This window comes from Peromyscus maniculatus, chromosome 3 (genome assembly GCF_049852395.1).
Source record: "Peromyscus maniculatus bairdii isolate BWxNUB_F1_BW_parent chromosome 3, HU_Pman_BW_mat_3.1, whole genome shotgun sequence".
Taxonomy (NCBI): Eukaryota; Metazoa; Chordata; class Mammalia; order Rodentia; family Cricetidae; genus Peromyscus; species Peromyscus maniculatus.
In genome coordinates, this window is record NC_134854.1 from 28,880,928 (window position 1) to 28,897,812 (window position 16,885).

Sequence of the window (16,885 nt, forward strand, 5' to 3'; positions counted from 1 at the left end):
TTGTATGATATATCATATAGATCATGTGAACGTTATGAATATATAAACATTGTATTGTTTCCTTCTCTCATCTTTATTCCATTTCCATAAATATGTCTATAATGTTATCCTGTTGCATAAAATGAAAAGAAATGTGAAATATGGCCAATTCCATAATGACTCCACTGGTATACCTTTCATTATAGGTAGTTGCTGTACACTTTTATGAAAACTGCCAAGACACAGAATTAGTAAATTTTGGATAATATGAGATCATGATGTTTACATGTCAAGGTTAATACAGCTAACAAACTTGAGGATTCATTGAAAATGAAAAAAATAGATTGAGTCTACTAAATGTACTAAAATGTTTAAAACAAATTTCTACAATCTTTCTCAATTATAAGTTGACTTGGTTAAGAACTGTACATTACTAGAGTGTCCAGGAGTCTTAAATGCTTTAGCTCAGCATGAGGACACACATGTCCCTAACTCTCAGAGGCTGTGGGTGGATTGTGAGCTTGAGGTCTACCTGGGCTAGAGTTTTGCAGCTCTGGCTACTATTAGTGGTTAATTCAGTCTCAGAAAGGCTATATCTTGTGTCCTTTATTATATTGTCACTGCTAGCTTCAGGTGTGGTATTTGTTTGTGAAGTTTTTGTTGGTTGGGGGAACACAAAGAGGAAAAAGGAAACCAAAAGCATGTTGTCCTTTTTATTGGACATAGAAAGTTCATTCTATTTGTGCCTTGTTGTTGTTTCCTCCACACTCACAGGAATTTAAAAGCCTGGGTAAATATGTTAGTTAACTCAGAAAGTTTATTTTGGCATTAATGAAAAAAATCAAATTATAGATACAAAATACTTCTTTTAAAACTCTATTGTACAAATAGTGCAATATTTATCAGTTTTGACATGTGTATATATAGTTGTGACATCATTGCCATCAAAAGACAAAATGTATCTATCATCTATAAAATTTTCCTTTGTGTTCCTTTTTATTGATAAGAATACTTCATGTGCACTCTGTCCTCTTTTTTTTTTTTTTTTTTTTTTTTTGGTTTTTCGAGGCAGGGTTTCTTTGTGTAACTTTAGAGCCTGTCCTGGAACTTCCTCTGCAGACCAGGCTGGCCTTGAACTCACAGAGATCCTCTTGCCTCTGCCTCCCAAGTGCTGGGATTAAAGGCATGTGCCACCACCACCTGGCTTCAATCTGCCCTCTTAACATATTTTATTTTTGAGGTAGTGGGGATTGAATACACAGCTTTGTGCTTATTATCAAGTGCTCTATCATTGAGTGATATCTTCACCTATTTTTTAAAGAGCATAAGTCATCCTGTTATATGTGTGTGTGTGTGTGTGTGTGTGTGTGTGTGTGTGTGTGTGTACCTTGCTGTGGGATCTCTTTGTGTATGCTGTATGTGTTGCTCAAAGAGCATAAGTCATCTTGTTATATGTGTGTGTGTGTGTGTGTGTGTGTGTGTGTGTACCTTGCTGTGGGATCTCTTTGTGTATGCTCTATGTGTTGCTCTGATTGGTTGATAAATAAAGCCATTTGGCCTATGGCAAGTCAGGTTATAATTAGGTGGGAAATTGAAGAGATAGAGAAAGAAGAAAGGCAGAGAGGGGAAATGCCAGCTCACTGTCCAGGGAACAGCATGTAAATGACACCCAGGTAAAGCTAAATGGAGGAGAACGTGCCTTCTTCATAGGCATGGTTTTCACAGGAGCACATGGCCTCCTCAGTACAGTGTGGGCTGGATGATGATTCCCACTGGACCCCTTCAGAGGATGTATCCATGCAGTGTACAGATTGTGTAGCAGCATGAAAATGCTCTACATTTATGATGTGATAAGTACTGCAAGGAACATCTTAAGTCGTCTAACTTAATTGTTCACACACCTTCATTCATCTGAATATTAAATCAAGTGCAATCACTTTACTGGGAATGCTTCTTTTATTGCTACTTATAATTTTACAATTCAGTAGATGAGGAAACGGACTATGAGAGATAAGTAGCATGCACTGTGTTATGGATCTGGCAACTGGCAAAGAGGAGAGACATGTGCAGAATGCTGTTGCTCCAAGTCTGTGTTGTCATCTATCACCATCTAGTTTCAATACTACCTTTAGGATGTGTTAGGAGCAGTGACAGGTGTCAACAGTCATAAGCTAGATGCTGTTGGATTCTGACTCTTAGAATCCAATACAATCAATGAAAGTTTTATGGTTCTCCATGTTTCCTTGTGTGTAACTACTTTCAAGAGGCTTTAGGTATTGCCTTGTGTATCCTTTTCAGTAGCCTTACCCTTATGAACTGTGACAGTGCCTGTCTATGAACTCCACAGCTGATGCTGTCATGTTACCACGAGACAAACACTTGGACAGTGGCAGAACAAGGCTGTTGTCTTTCCTACTTGAATAGTCACCTTTCTGTTGTCCCCAAACAAAACAACCCAGGAGAAATCCTTAGTGAAACTTAATTTAAAACATCTTGCTGGACTTTGTTATCAACATAATAGAAATGTACAGTCACGTGTTACTTGGGTTTTCCCAAACAAATGTCAGAGAATGGTTAGCCTTCTCCTGCACAGGGTATAGTTTCAGTTTTTTTAATTGGAACACTGCAGAAAGACAGAGATACTGCTTCAGGTAGTATGTTTCTACTTCCTAACCTGGAAGCTTGATTGCATTCATATGTGTTAAATCAGCTTGGTACCACTTGATTTCCAGTTTCATAGATTCCTACCTGGAAAACTGACAAAAGTATTGGTTTGCAGAGACCAAGGGTTTTACTTGCAGTTTTTCCTCTCATAAGGAATGTGTCTATTTACAGCGATCAGAACTGTCTGTAGAAGCTAGTTATAGTGGCACAAGTCCATAATCAAAGCACCCAGAAGGCTGAAGCAGGAGGATTCCTGTGAGTCTGAGGTCAGTCCAGGCTGCATGCCGAGTTCCAAGCCAGTCTGAGTGACAGAGTAGGATCCTATCTGAAAAAGCACAGACTAGTTGCAGATTTATGATATGGAGGGAATGTTAGATGAGAATTCCCCCTTAAAGTTTACTGTGGTTCTGGGCACATATTTCATTTCTGCACCTGAAGAAAGCAACTTTCAGGGAAATGAAATGCTTTGAAATTGCACATTTTTCATGTTGAAATGAGTTTACCTGCAAAGAAGCTTTAACAGTGATGTTTATAAAAAAGGTTTTTATATACTGAAAATTTAAAGGGTGTTCTTTAAATCTTTCCTAAGTTCATTGGGAAAAAAACAAAGAGCTAGTGAATTGTACAAACTGTGTGGAGAAATGTTAATAAGGCTTCTTTAAAAGTGAGCTAATAAAATGCTATGTGACCCATTTTACTGCTTATTAACGCTCTTCGTAAGTGGTCTTAAGATGAGACCTTTATAAGACTACAGGTTATCATTAGTGGTCTCCCCTGCCTTCTCTTGACATCTACCTCTTTTCCTATTTGTGGACAGCTGGATTACCTCTTGTCTTTTGGTGTCAAGTAGGGATTTCTCCTACAGCCAAAGCACTGAGACACCTTGTTAACGGACATTTGGAACTCAAAGCTCTGAGATGATCTGGCCTCCCCTTGTACTGTTTCTTCTCATATTGTCTACCTCCAGCCAGAATGGCCTCCTACAATTCCTACAACAAATGCTCCAACTTGCTTCTCAGTGCCTTACTTCCCATCTGTGTAGAGCACCTCTGTGCTTTGTTCTTCAGTCAGTTAGTCTATCCATTCATCCGTTGATCTGTCCCTCTCTTCTTCCTCCTTTGCTTTTGTAGTACTCAGGATTAAACCCAGGGTATCCTGCATGTACAGCTAGCCCTTTACTACTGAGCTAGATCCCTAGCCTATTTTGTTTTGTGCTTTTGTTCTGTATGTAGAGGTCAAGCCCACAGATGAAATCTCTCCTTTTGTGAATGCAACTAGAATCCTGGTATCAGTTAAGTTTATTTTGTTTAAGTCCCAGTCTTAGTTACTTTTCTATTGTTACAAGACACCATGACCAAGGCAACTTATAAAAAAAAAAGCATTTAATTGGGGGATGTATTTTTTATTTTCAGATGTGTAGAGTCCATCATGGAGTGAGCACGGAAGTAGGCAGGCATGGCACTGTATTTGTAGCTGAGAAGTATGCCTGATCCACAAGCATGAGGCAGAGAGAACTAACTTGGTGGAATGGTGTGGACTTTTGGAACTTCAACCCCCCCCCTCCGTGACACACCTGCTTTAATAAAGCCACACCTCCTAATCTTTTCCAAACACTTCAACCCACTGGGGGCCATTGTCATTAAAACCACCACAGTCTATAACACACACAAAAAATTGTCCTTGGTTCATGCTCCTACAAAACCCCCAATGAAACAGAATAATATTTAAATTTTTTAAGGTCCTGTAGACACACACAATCAAAAACAAGATCCTAAGTATCCAACTTGAGTTTTGGCCAACACAATTCTCTGTTGAGACAGAATGCTTTCATCACTCAGAGGCCTGCCTTGTTGTCTTTCTTTTCCCCAGTGTCCTGTCTAACCCTGCAGCCAGGAGGCAACGGCCTCTTTAGCTTTTGTCATCACAGTATCAGATCTTTCTATAAATGATGTGTGTGGGGCGGGGTGTTTCACTTCTTTCACTCGGCTTCATGTTTCTGGGATTCATTCATATTCTTATATGTTACCTCTTGAGTAATTGAGTAACTTCACTGCACTTATTTATCCATGTCTCTGCTGATACTCGTTTTCTCTCCAGATTCAACTATTATGAGTAAAGTAAATGGCAATTGATAATTTCATAAAAGTGTTCTTTGTGAGTAGTTTGATTTGACAACTTTTGGGTAAAATAGAATGGATGGGCCACTGGTGTTTATTGAACAGCCTGAGAAATGGCCAAGTATGTGCTTCAAAGTGACTGACCTATGTTTTCAATCTTATCTGAGAAATCTAGGTGTTGCAATTGACTCATCTTTGTTAGTATCCTGAGATTTTGGCCTATTTAATTGTAGTCATTCTGTTGGATGTACAATAGTACTTCATTGTGATTTTAACTTGCAGTTACTTGCTCACCAAAGGTGAAAGAACTTTAAATAAATGTATTAATTATTGCTAGGATGATGATGTTGATGATGATACGTGGTGTTGCATGTGCCATGGCACACATATGGAAGTCAGAGTATAACTCTGTAGAATCAGTTCTCTTTGTTTACCCTTATTGTGGATTTCAGGGTTTGAACTCAGGTTGTCAGGCTTGCAAGGGAAGTGTCTTTACCCCATTGAATCATCTCACTAGCCCAATTCTATAGGTTTATGTAAGTATATATTGTATATCGAACATATTTCCTCCATTCCCCTTCCTTTTTATGCCCACCATTAGTTTGTTGTTCCATTGCATACTTTAATTTCATGTGTTTATATATATATATATATATATATATATATGCACAATTTGATTTATCTATATAAAATCTAGGAAATGCAAATAGGAGAAAGCATATTTATTTTCCTGATACTGACTTAACGTTCTTAATGTGATTATCTCTGTGTGCATCTGGCTTCTTGTAAGTGAAATAGTGTGCACATGGTCATTTATATATCCTTCTTTGTAATGCTTCTATGGAAGTCTTATGCTGATTTAGAAATTTGGTTTTATTGAGTTGTAAGAGTTCTTTAAATATTATTGTATTGGTTAGGGTTTTTTGTTTTCTTTTTGTCAACTTGATACAAACCAGGAGAGGAAACTTCAATTGAGAAAATGGCCTTCATCAGATTGGCTTGTAGACAAGTCTGCACAGCATTTTCTTTATTATTGATTGATATGGGAGGGCCCAGCCCACTGTGGGCATTGTAATACCTGGGCAGTGTAAATTATAAAAAACAGGCTGAGTGAGCCATTGATAGCATGCTATTAAGCAGTGATCCTCCATGGCCTTTGCTCCAGTTCCTGCCTCCAGGTTCCTATTTGAGTGTCTGTCCCAACTTCCATGGATAGTAAACTGCATATTGAAACAAACCCTTGCCTCTCCAAGTTGCTTTTGTCTGTGGTGTTTTCTCACAGCAGTAGAAATCAAACTAAGACAATGATGACTGAATTCTTTGCTAGGAATGTACTTTAGAATTTGTTTTCCTATCTATTACTTGCCTCTTCCACTTCTCTTGTCTCTCTCTCTCCATCCCTTCTTCATGCTTGTGCATTCTTCCTTTGCTGGGATTAAACTAGGGGCTTTGTACATTAGGTGAATACTACAGCCTCACTTCTCCAGCCTTTATTCCTGTTTGTACTATTGTCATTTTAATAATTCTAATGCTATGATTATTATATTCTACATCTATCATCAAAGAAATTTGTACTTATTTCTTAGCACTAAGATGCTCTTTTATTATTTTCTAAAAGTTTATTATTTTGACTTCAGCACTAAGGGGTATGATCTGCCTTGAATTAAGTTTTATGTATAGATGTTGAGCACAAGTTGAAGCTTATTTTTCATATGCATATTCTGTTCTTCCAACAAACTTTTCCATCCTCATTGAATTTCTTTGGCATCACTTTGGAAAATTAATTGCCAATATGAGTGTGAGTTGTCAGAATCAATTTATTCATTCATTTATTTATTATTTTTGAGATAAGATGGCATCAAGTAGTCCTGACTGACCTTGAATAGATATATGTAGTTCAGGGTGGCCTTGAACTCATGGTCTTCCTACCTGGGTCCTCCTACCTAGCTTCCCTTGTGCTCAGATTACAGACATGTACACTGCACTCAGCTCTGAATTGTTGAAATGACCAACATAGCTTCGATTTTCATTGAGCTACTAGTCTCCATTTCAAGCAGCATTCATAAAAACTTGAATTTTCTCTGCCTGGGGTTGATTTGCCAGCCATGCACTGAACACCCCCTCTTACAAATGCTGGGAAAACTATATCATGCTCCACCATGGGATGACATCTGTCACTGAGTTAGCATGGGTTGCAACATGCTTCTTGGCATTTTCTTTTGCTAACATTAAAAGTTATTTTTAAACCCTATTTACAAAATACAGACTTCAGTAATATAGCAAACCAGTTTTTCATTTCTGTCATGTGCCATGATGCTTTTAAATACAATGTAGTCAATTGTTGTGCTTTTCTCTTTTCCATTTTTTATTCCTTTATTATATGTTTCTGTATTAAGTTTATTTTTTAAGATTTATTTTACTTTATGTATAGGAATATTCACCATATGCATGTGTGTGCCTTGTGCTTTTGGAGGTCAAAAGAAGGCATCAGATCCCCTGGAACTGCAGTCACAGATGGTAGTGAGCCACCATGTGGGTGCTAGCCCTTTGTAAGAGCAACAAGTGCTAACTCCTTAGCCATCTCTCTAGCCTTTTGAGTTTCTATTGTAAACATCCTCATCGTAAGCCAATAGATTGAATGGCAAGTGGAATTTAAAAATTAAAATTATGTGTGTGCTGACCACCTTCTGTAACTAGTCAAGGTTCCTAGCAGTGGGATTGGGATATCAACCCAGCCATAAACCTTTCAACCTACAATTTGTCCTGCCTGCAAGATATACAAAATTTATTGGAGTGGCTGTGGTAAATAGGTATGGCTCCCATCGACTCATGTGTTTGAATGCTTCGTCCATAGGGAGTGGCACTTGTTGGAAATGTGGCCTTGTCAGAGGAATTGTGTCACTGTCAGGGTGGGCTTTGAGGTCTCACATGCTCAAGCTATACCCAGTATGGTACCCAATATGGTACACAACTTGCTTCCACTGCCTACAGATCAAAATGTAGAACTCTCAGCTCCTTTTCTAGCACCATGACTGTCTGCATGCTACCATGAGCATAACGAACTAAACTTCTGAAAATGTAAGCCAGGCCCACTTAAATGTTTTACTTTTTTTTAAATAAATATTTTTTTTATAATTAAATTTTACATATCAGCCATGGATACCCCTGTCCTCCCTCCTCCCACCCCTAAACTTCTCCCCCAATTTGCCCCCCATCCCCACCTCCTCCAAGGCAAGGTTTCCCCTGGGGATTCAGCTCAGCCTGGTAGATTCAGTTGAGGCAGGTGCAGTCCCCTCCTCCCTACACCAAGGCTGAGCAAAGTGTCTCAGCATAGGCCCTAGGTTCCAAAAAGCCGGCTCATGCACCAAGGACAGGTCCCAGTCCCACTGCCTGGGGACCTCCTAAACAATTCAATCTCATCAACTGTCTCACTTATTCAGAGGGCCTGGTCCAGTTTCGTAGGGGCTCCTCAGCTATTGGTTCACAGTTCATGTGTTTCTGCTAGTTTGGCTATTTGTCCCCATGCTTTTTCCAATCATGGTCTCAATACCTCTTGCTCATATAATCCCTCCTCTCTCTCACTGATTGGACTCCTGGAGCTCCACCTGGGATTGGCCATGGATCTCTGCATCTGCTTCCACCAGTCACTGGATGAGAGTTCTATCATGACAGTTAGGGTGTTCAGCCATCCGATCACCAGAGTAGGTCAGTTCAGGCACTCTCTTGACCATTGCCAGTAGTCTATAGTAGAGGTATCTTTGTGGATTTTTGGTGACCTCTTTAGCACCCTGCTTCTTCCTATTCCCATGGGGTCTTCATTTATCATGGTATCTCTTTCCTTGTTCTCCCTCTCTGTTCTTGATCCAGCTGGGATCTCCCCTCCCCTAAGCTCTCTTTCCCCATGACCCTTACCTTTCATTACCCCCTCCCCTCCATGTCCAGTTTGCTCATGTAGATCTCATCCATTTCTCTGTCACTGGGCAATCCCTGTGTCTTTCTTAGGGTCCTCTTTACTAGGTAGCCTCCCTGGAGCTGTGAGTTGCAGTCTGGTTATCCTTTGCTTTATATCTAATATCCACTTATGAGTGAGCACATACCATATTTGTCTTTCTGAGTCTGGGTTACCTCACCCAGGATGATTTTTTTCTAGTTCCATCCATTTGCCTGCAGATCTCATGATGTCATTTTTTTCTCTGCTAAGTAGTACTACATTGTGTATATGTACCACATTTTATTTATCCATTCTTCAGTTGAAAGGCATCTAGGTTGTTTCCAGGTTCTGGCTATTACAAATAATGCTGCTATGAACATTGTTGAGCATGTGAACTTCTGGTATGATTGAGCATTCCTTGGGTATATGCTCAAGAGTGGTATAGCTGGGTCTTGAGGGAGGTTGATTCCCAATTTTCTAAGGAAGTGCCATACTGATTTCCAAAGTGGCTGTACAAGCTTGCATTCCCACCAACAGTGTAGGAGTGTTCCACTTGCTCCACATCCTCTCCAACATAAGCTGTCTTCAGTGTTTTTAATCTTGGCCATTCTGATGGGTCATAAGAGTTGTTATGGTCATGGTGTCTCTTCATAGCAATAGAAACCCTAACTAAGACAGAAGTTCATTCCAGGGACTGGGGTATTGCTTTGATAGTATGAATCATGTTTTTATTTGGAAGAATGTGGGATTTGGGACTGTGGATTAGAAAAGCAGTTGCATGCTTCAAGTGGGGCTTAATGGGCCATCCAGTAGGAGCATGGAGGACAGTGGTGCTAGGGTGATTTGAACTGTGGGGTGCTGGCTCAAGAGGTTTCAGAGGATAAGAATTTTAGTATGTGGCCTAGAGATAATTCTTGTGATATTTTGGTGAAGAATGTGGCTGTTTCTTTCTCTTGTCTGATTAAGTCTGCCTGAGGCTAAAGTGAAGAGTTTTGAATTAATTGCATTGACAGAGCAAATCTCAGAACAGCCTAGTATAGACTCTGCTGTGTGGTTATTAGTGTTGACTCTTAAGATTTATAATGAAAAGGAACAAGCTGAGCAAGGAAAAATACAAAATGTACAGAAATAGAAGAAAAAGGATACTAGAAAGTGGAATGGAGCTAAGTCCTGTCTTCAAGGAGGTAGACACATTAAAAATGGAATAAAGAGAGTGGTGACCTCAGGGCAAGACCCCACCCAGCTAAGTTTTCAATTTGTATAAAGGGATTAAAGAACAGCTTATGTTCAGGCATGGTGGTGTGCTAATGTAGAAAGGCAATCTCTCTATGATGACCACACCTTGGCTTTATGCTGAATGGAAGCCTTGAATGCTTGAATTGAAGAAATAGGAAAGAAAATTGAGTCATTTATAAAAGTTATACAGGGCCCCAAAGAAACTTTCACTGATTTCTTACAAAGGCTGTCTTTAGCATCAAATAGAATGATACCAAATTCAGAAGTTAGACAGATAATAATTGAATCTCTGGCTCTTGCAAATACTACTGTACAATACAAAAGAGTAATCAGGCTGTTAACGGCAAGATCAGCACCCTTGGATGAATGGATCTGAGATACAATGAATATTTACTCTCATGACCATGATGATACTTAGATAGGAGAGGTGATTTCCAGAGGTTTGAAGAGAAATTGAAATGTCAAATGTTTCAATTTTGGTAAACAAGGTCACCTAAATTGGGACTGTAAACAGGGTGTTTCTAGAAACAATGTTTTTGCTAAGAATAATTTCAACAGAACAGCCCTCCCTTCTGGGTTATGCAGAAGGTGTGGCAAAGGTAGACATTGGACTAACAAGGGACAGATAAGATAATCCTTTGCCTTTGCCATTGGGAAACTCCCTGAGAGCCTCTCACAGACCCCCATGTCAAATTTGGTTCAGTCCTTTCCTGTCACTGTGGAAGAAACTCCTTCCCAGAGTAATTGAAGAACCTAATGCCTATTGTAAAAAACCATACTGCTCTGGATGATAGAACAAAAGTGTAAGAGGAAAAAAATCAGGAAAAATCATAAATCAAGTTTGATAAAGATTAGATTTGGAATCTCCTCAAAGTTAGGGTTGAGGAAGGGTTTTGTTTTTGTCTTTTAGGAAAATAAAGACAGCCATCTTGAAGAATTTAAAGACTTTTGGTCAAATAAGCATCCAAAGAAGGGAGATCTACCCAGAAAAAATTACCAAGACAAGGAATAATGTGACCTAATGCTATCTCTGAAGTCTCCAAAAAGTTGATAGAACCCTACAATGATGATTTCATTAGGATAATACCACTAAGATGACAAACACCATCCCAAGATTGGCTTTGGTCTACAAACTGCTCAGGACAATTTTGAGATGGCTAGCTAGGATGATCCAGCCTCACAGACTACTTGAGCAAGGATTTGAGACAAGCCCTGCACTTTCCCATTATGCAGAGACTAGACAAATGATACAGCTAACTCTCTCAAGACTTGACAATTAACCCCCAGATTTTCTTTTCAGGATTCCCTTAAGATGCTTTCACCCCCAGACAGCAGGAAGTAATTTTAAGAACACAATGCCCACTTTCCCAAGAGGTGGGGTGGGTAGCTTTTGGTCACTCAGTAGGTTATGGAAAATTTTCATTGTTTAGGGTATTTTATTACAAAGGAGATTAGATTCAGGGTACTTGTTTTAAAAAAAAAGAAAAAAGAGGATATAGATAAGAGGTAGATTATTGAATCTACTCTGAAAAAAAATAGAAATAATAAGATAAAAGGGTAGATTATTGAATCTACTCTGAAAAGAGAAAAGGGAGAATATGGGTATGATAAGATTAAAATGTAGATTATTGAATCTACTCTGAAAAGAGAAAAGGGAGAATATGGGTATGATAAGGTAGATTATTGAATCTTCTTTTAAAAAGCAACTACTAGTTTTAAATATTTTACATTGGATTTGATTTTTGTATATTGTACACAAATTGTGTATAGTGATACAAATTTGAGATTAATTTTGTTAGAAAATACTGTATGTATATTTCTAATCTTGTTCAAGGTATTGTACCTGTGCAGCTCATTTAACAATATAATGCAAATTGCTAGTCCTTGAAAGTTATTATTACCAACTAATTAGGACATAAAGAAATGCAAGTTAGTATTTAGTCATCTATTACTAATGAACTTGTAGTCATATTAGGTATGTTTTTAAGGTCAAACAGAAATATATTTTAGATAGGTCATCTTCAAACACTTCAGAGATCTGCAGAATATGGCATTTAAGATTTTTAATAACAGAGATTTTTTTCTTATGACAATGAGATATGTCTGCTCCTGGCAGCACCAATCTACTTCAGAGAAGATGATGGGCATTGAAGAAATTCCATATGGAGCTTACTTTCTTTGTGGCAAGTTAGCCACTGGGTAAGAAAATGCCCTTGCTTCAATTGCTGACAGTATGCTGTCCAAATGGACAAGCAGGACACAAAAGAAAGGACTTGCCAATCCTTGCCAAGACAAGGTAGGAAGGCCCTTTAGAAAATCCTGCTTCACAGATGAGTCTGTCAGATATGCTAGGCCTGTAGGCCAAAGATGGGTGCCCCAATGTTGCAGAGAAATCTTGGGTGATTGTCCAGGCAGCCAGCTGTTTCTGTCATCTCACATTTTTTGGAAGTTGCTTGTTTGCACTTCCTGCTTACTTAGGTACTATTTCCTTCTCAGGTCTCTTAGGGAGTTGGAGATTAGATAGTTTTCCTTGTTAGCAAATTTAGAAAAGAAACTCACTAAATATGTATAAAGTGCATAAGTTTGAAAGACATCAAAAGATAGTTTTTGGTTAGTAATACAAGTTAGGATAGAAAATGAATTAGATACAACATTTTGGACTCACCAAAATAGGATAAATAATGGAGTATTTTTCTCTGAATTTGCCAAATGTTAATGGACTGGACATTGTTAATGTAATTCTTGACTATTGTATATACTTATTGTATTTATGGTATATAATTTTTCTTATATTAATTATAACTTAATTTTATTATTTTAGACAAAAAAGGGGGAAATGTGATATGTTTTGTACCCTAATAAACTTGCCTGAGGGTCAGAGGACAGAGTCAGCCACTAGATTAAACATAGAGGTCAGGCAGTGGTGGCACATGCCTTTAATCCTAGAATTTGAGATCTCATGCCTTTGCTTGGGAAGCACACATGCCTTTAATCCCAGGAAGTAATATGGCAGGACATAGAAAGGTATATAAAGTGTGAGGAAACAGGAACTCACTCTCTTTAGGCTGAGAATTTCATAGAGATAAGGATTAGTGGCTGGCTGCTTTGCTTCTCTGATCTTTCAGCTTTCACCCTCATATCTGGCTTTTTATTAAAAGAGCATCTAAGATTCGAACAGCAGTGGTGCACTCCTTTAATCCCAGTACTCAGAAGGCAGAGGCAGGTGGATCTCTGAGTTTGTGGCCAGCCTGGTCTACAGATTGAGTTTCAGGACAGCCAAGCCTAGGCAGTGAAGGAAACCATAGAAAACAAAAATCTAGTGAAGACTTAATTGAATAAAGGGGCCATATTCCAGCCCCAGCAAGCAGCAGAACTTGGCAGCTTTGTCCATGTGGTTCTGGCTTTAGATTCACAGATACAAGAAAGGGGTTATGAAATCTCCCTCCACAATTAAGGAAGCCATTGAGACCAGACATGTGTCAAGGGTGTCCCTGAATGGAAGCCCAGAGACCATTGTGTGAATCTGTGAAGTTGAAGCCTGGATTGCCTTAGAGACCCAAAATGTTGGAGATGCCAGAGCTGTGGGTTACCTGCCAAGGAGAGCGGCTAACAGGGAGTGGAAACAGCCCAAGAGAAAGACGTGTGTGTTGCGGTCAACAAAGATGAAAGGAGTTGGAGATCTGAAGAGCATTTTGACATCAGACATGGAGATGCAGAGTTTGGAGTTTGCCCAGCTGGTTTTCTGTCTAGCTTTAGTCCAGTATTTCCTCATTACTCTCCCTTCCCTGTGTTTTGGAACATTAATATATATTCTGTGCTATTATATGTTGGAAGTATATGATTGGTTTTTTGATTTTGATTTTATAGGGGATTATAGTTAAGAGATTGCATGAATCTCAGAAGAGACTTTGAACTTTGGATTATTAAATAAGTTTGAGACTGTTATAGACTATGGGTACTTTTGGAGTTGGACTGAATGCATTTCTGCATTATGGTATGGCCACAAGTCTATGGGGACCAGGGAGTGGAATGTGGTGGTTTGAATAGAAATGCCCCCTCCCCCATAGACTCAGGGAGTGGCATACTAGGAAGCATGGCCTTATTGGAGGAAGTGTGTCTCACTTCTTACTACCTTCAGATCAAGACATAGAACTCTACCTTCTCTAGCATTATATCTGCCTGCATGCTGATGCTATGCTTTCCATCATGAGGATAATGGACTAAACCTCTGAAATTGTAAGCCAGCCCCAATTAAATGTTTTCCTTTATAAGAGTTGTCATGGTCATTCTATCTCTTCACAACAGTAGAAACCCTGACAAAGACAGCCATGTTCACTTGATATCCATGGGAGGCCTGCTGTTTTCTAAAGGGAAATAGAGGAGGAATGGATCTGGGAGATGGGGGGGCAGGGGCTGGAAGAAGTGGAAGGAGGGGAAACTGTGGTTAGGATGTAATATATGAGAAAAGAATAAATAAACTTAAAAATTGTGTGTGTGTACACACGTGCATATGAATTTGTGTGTGTCTAAAGTCAGCATCAGGTGTCTTCTTCAATCACTCTCCACCTTAATTTTTTAGACAGGATGTCTCCTTGAGCCCAGAGCTCACCAATTGTCTGGAGTAGCTGACCAGTGAGATTTGGAGGTCCCATCCCCCCAGAGCTGGGGTTGCAGACATGTGACACCATACCCAGCTTTTACATGGGTACTAGGGATCTAAATTCAACTCCTCATGCCTATGCCATAGGCACATTACCGACTGAGCCAACTCCTCAGCCCCCAGGACTGATTTATTGTGATTGGATTTTATAAACGTTATTGCTAACGTTTCTGCACGTAGATGGGGCTGGAATTCACCATAATGCAACCTGTACTCCAGCCCATACAGTGTGCACAGCCATGCACTTCCTGTTCCAGTTGAGCATTCACAGCTGCTGCTGAGATCTCATTACTAGTAGCTCTGGGCTATTGCAAAGAGGGGTCATAGTTCTCCTTTCTGCTCATTATATAGGATTCATTTTCACAAGGTAAGCAATTTTCTTTGTGATTCTGTATTTATTATTTTGCTGAAGATATTTATTTAAAGTTGTCTTATTTTCTCTTCTCTCTGTTTCACACACAGCAGCTTAGGCTTCCTCCATTGTTAATATGCCTAATGGCTTTCACAGCGAGAACACGTTATCTGTAATTGGGCGTGCGTTGATGATGTGCCTCAGCAGCCATCAGCATGCGACTCTGACAGTGTGTAAGAGTTAGAATAAATGTCTTGGGCGGCTGTTGTTATCTCTAATCCACCACTGCTGAACCAGAATAATGGTAGATGGCAGGGCAGACAGGCTCAAGGCTCCTAGAGGGGGCTGATTTCTGCAGCAGCTCGTGTACAGTGCCTGTCATAAAAGCTTAGGGTTTGAGGTGTGGGTGCCATGTGGCTGGCAAGGCAGCAACATCATGTGTGGACCATGGACGTGTATTGAATTTATATTAGCTTCTTTTGTAAAGCAGAGTGAAAGTACACAATGCCATAAGTAACGTGTACAGAAACATTGGGCTTTTGTTTCATCCTGGAGCACAGACACCAGCCAGCTCTCTGGTGTTTGAATGGAAGCTGATCTGCAGCCTGCAGCTGTTTTGCCTTCATTTGGGGAACAAGTGCAGCCTTCCTCGTTACTTCCATCTATCCAGGAGAGAGGGGCATTTGTTGTCATGTCCATTATTCATCTGCGAGAAACAGTTTAACTTAATTATCTTTGCTGCTGCTGGAGGCTGGCTTGGCTCTCTCTTCCCTTAGAAAGGATAATAGGATGTGATGCTGCAAATATGTTTTAATTAGTGAGCTTATGGCGCCGGCAGCACCTCACTGAGCTCTTAGATGGGTTTGTAGAGGATCTCTGCAGCGGAACCCAGAAGCCTGGGGTTGTGTGCACCTTTTTAGATCCAGGTTTCCGTCTGAAGTAGCCGAGCAGAGTGCTGATGTCCTTAGCATCGTCATTCCTGTCTGACTCTGGAAGAGACACCTAGACTTCCCAGGTTGCTTCATGTGCTTCCCTGGCACTGTACTTTTACTAGCTTTGGGAAAGAAATACATCTTTACTCCAGCATAGCATAGCACACATTCTGGGATAATGCTTTATTCTCAGAACCTCCTAGCCCTTATTTCCAAACAAAGGCATTTGAACTATGAGAGATTGTGGGCACTTGTCATCTCTGACTTTAGAACTCTCCATAACTATTGAGGTTCTAGAGGCTTGCAGCCCATTACATCAGAAGCTCTAGGACCCAAAGATTGGAACCTTTGGTTGGATCCATACATATTATGCCAATGGAAACATTGTAGGTTCAGCTGGTCCTTGCAATGCCAGTCTGCATTTGTCTTTGAGAAAATGTAAGTAGGGACTTCTGATAGCCAATGCCTTATTTATCATTCCTTGGAATTTCCCTCTTGGCATGGTTTTTGTAACCTTTTATTTTTAACATGCCTTGGTAAGTCTTAATAAGTCCTATGAGACTGGCTGGTCAGATGGTGTTTTCACTTTTGAGGAGTGAAAGCCCAGCCTTAGAAAGGACTGGGCCAAGGAAAACCGCCTTGCTGGTGGATGCTTAGGTTAGCGTAGAATCTATGTTCTAACTGCTGAATCTAAGGGGATGGCATGAGGAGGTAGAATGCCACTGAGAGATGCTACTCCTGATCACTTTTTACTCTGAAGATAGCTCATAGTTGAAAGCACAAAGAAATGCATTTTCTCTTACTATAGGCTGGATAATTCCTTTGTCTTTGTGTAATCAAATATTTTCTTGTTTTCTGAGAGAAAGGGCAGAGCTACAAAACTCTTGCAACTCTCCTAGTCCACCAAAGGAGGAAAAAACATCTGTGGAGAGAGGGAAATTAGGGCATAGGAAGTACCTGCTGTTTCTTCTTTGTTGGGTCATTGATTATGCTCCTCTCCTCAAAACCTAGTCC

The 16,885-nt window shown here is 39.8% G+C and overlaps 1 protein-coding gene across 4 annotated transcripts in view; it reads left to right on the forward strand.

The window, feature by feature from the left end:
• Elapor2 (endosome-lysosome associated apoptosis and autophagy regulator family member 2) overlaps positions 1–16,885 on the forward strand; it is a 173,533-nt gene that overhangs the window by 33,218 nt on the left and 123,430 nt on the right. For 2 of the 4 annotated variants that reach the window (XM_042272703.2, XM_042272704.2), the window contains exon 1: positions 14,536–14,954. The exons of the other annotated variants lie outside the window; for them this stretch is intronic. The gene's annotated coding sequence lies outside the window, so the exon portion shown is untranslated. Of the gene's footprint in view, positions 1–14,535; positions 14,955–16,885 lie in introns of those variants that run through there. 4 annotated transcript variants of the gene reach the window in all.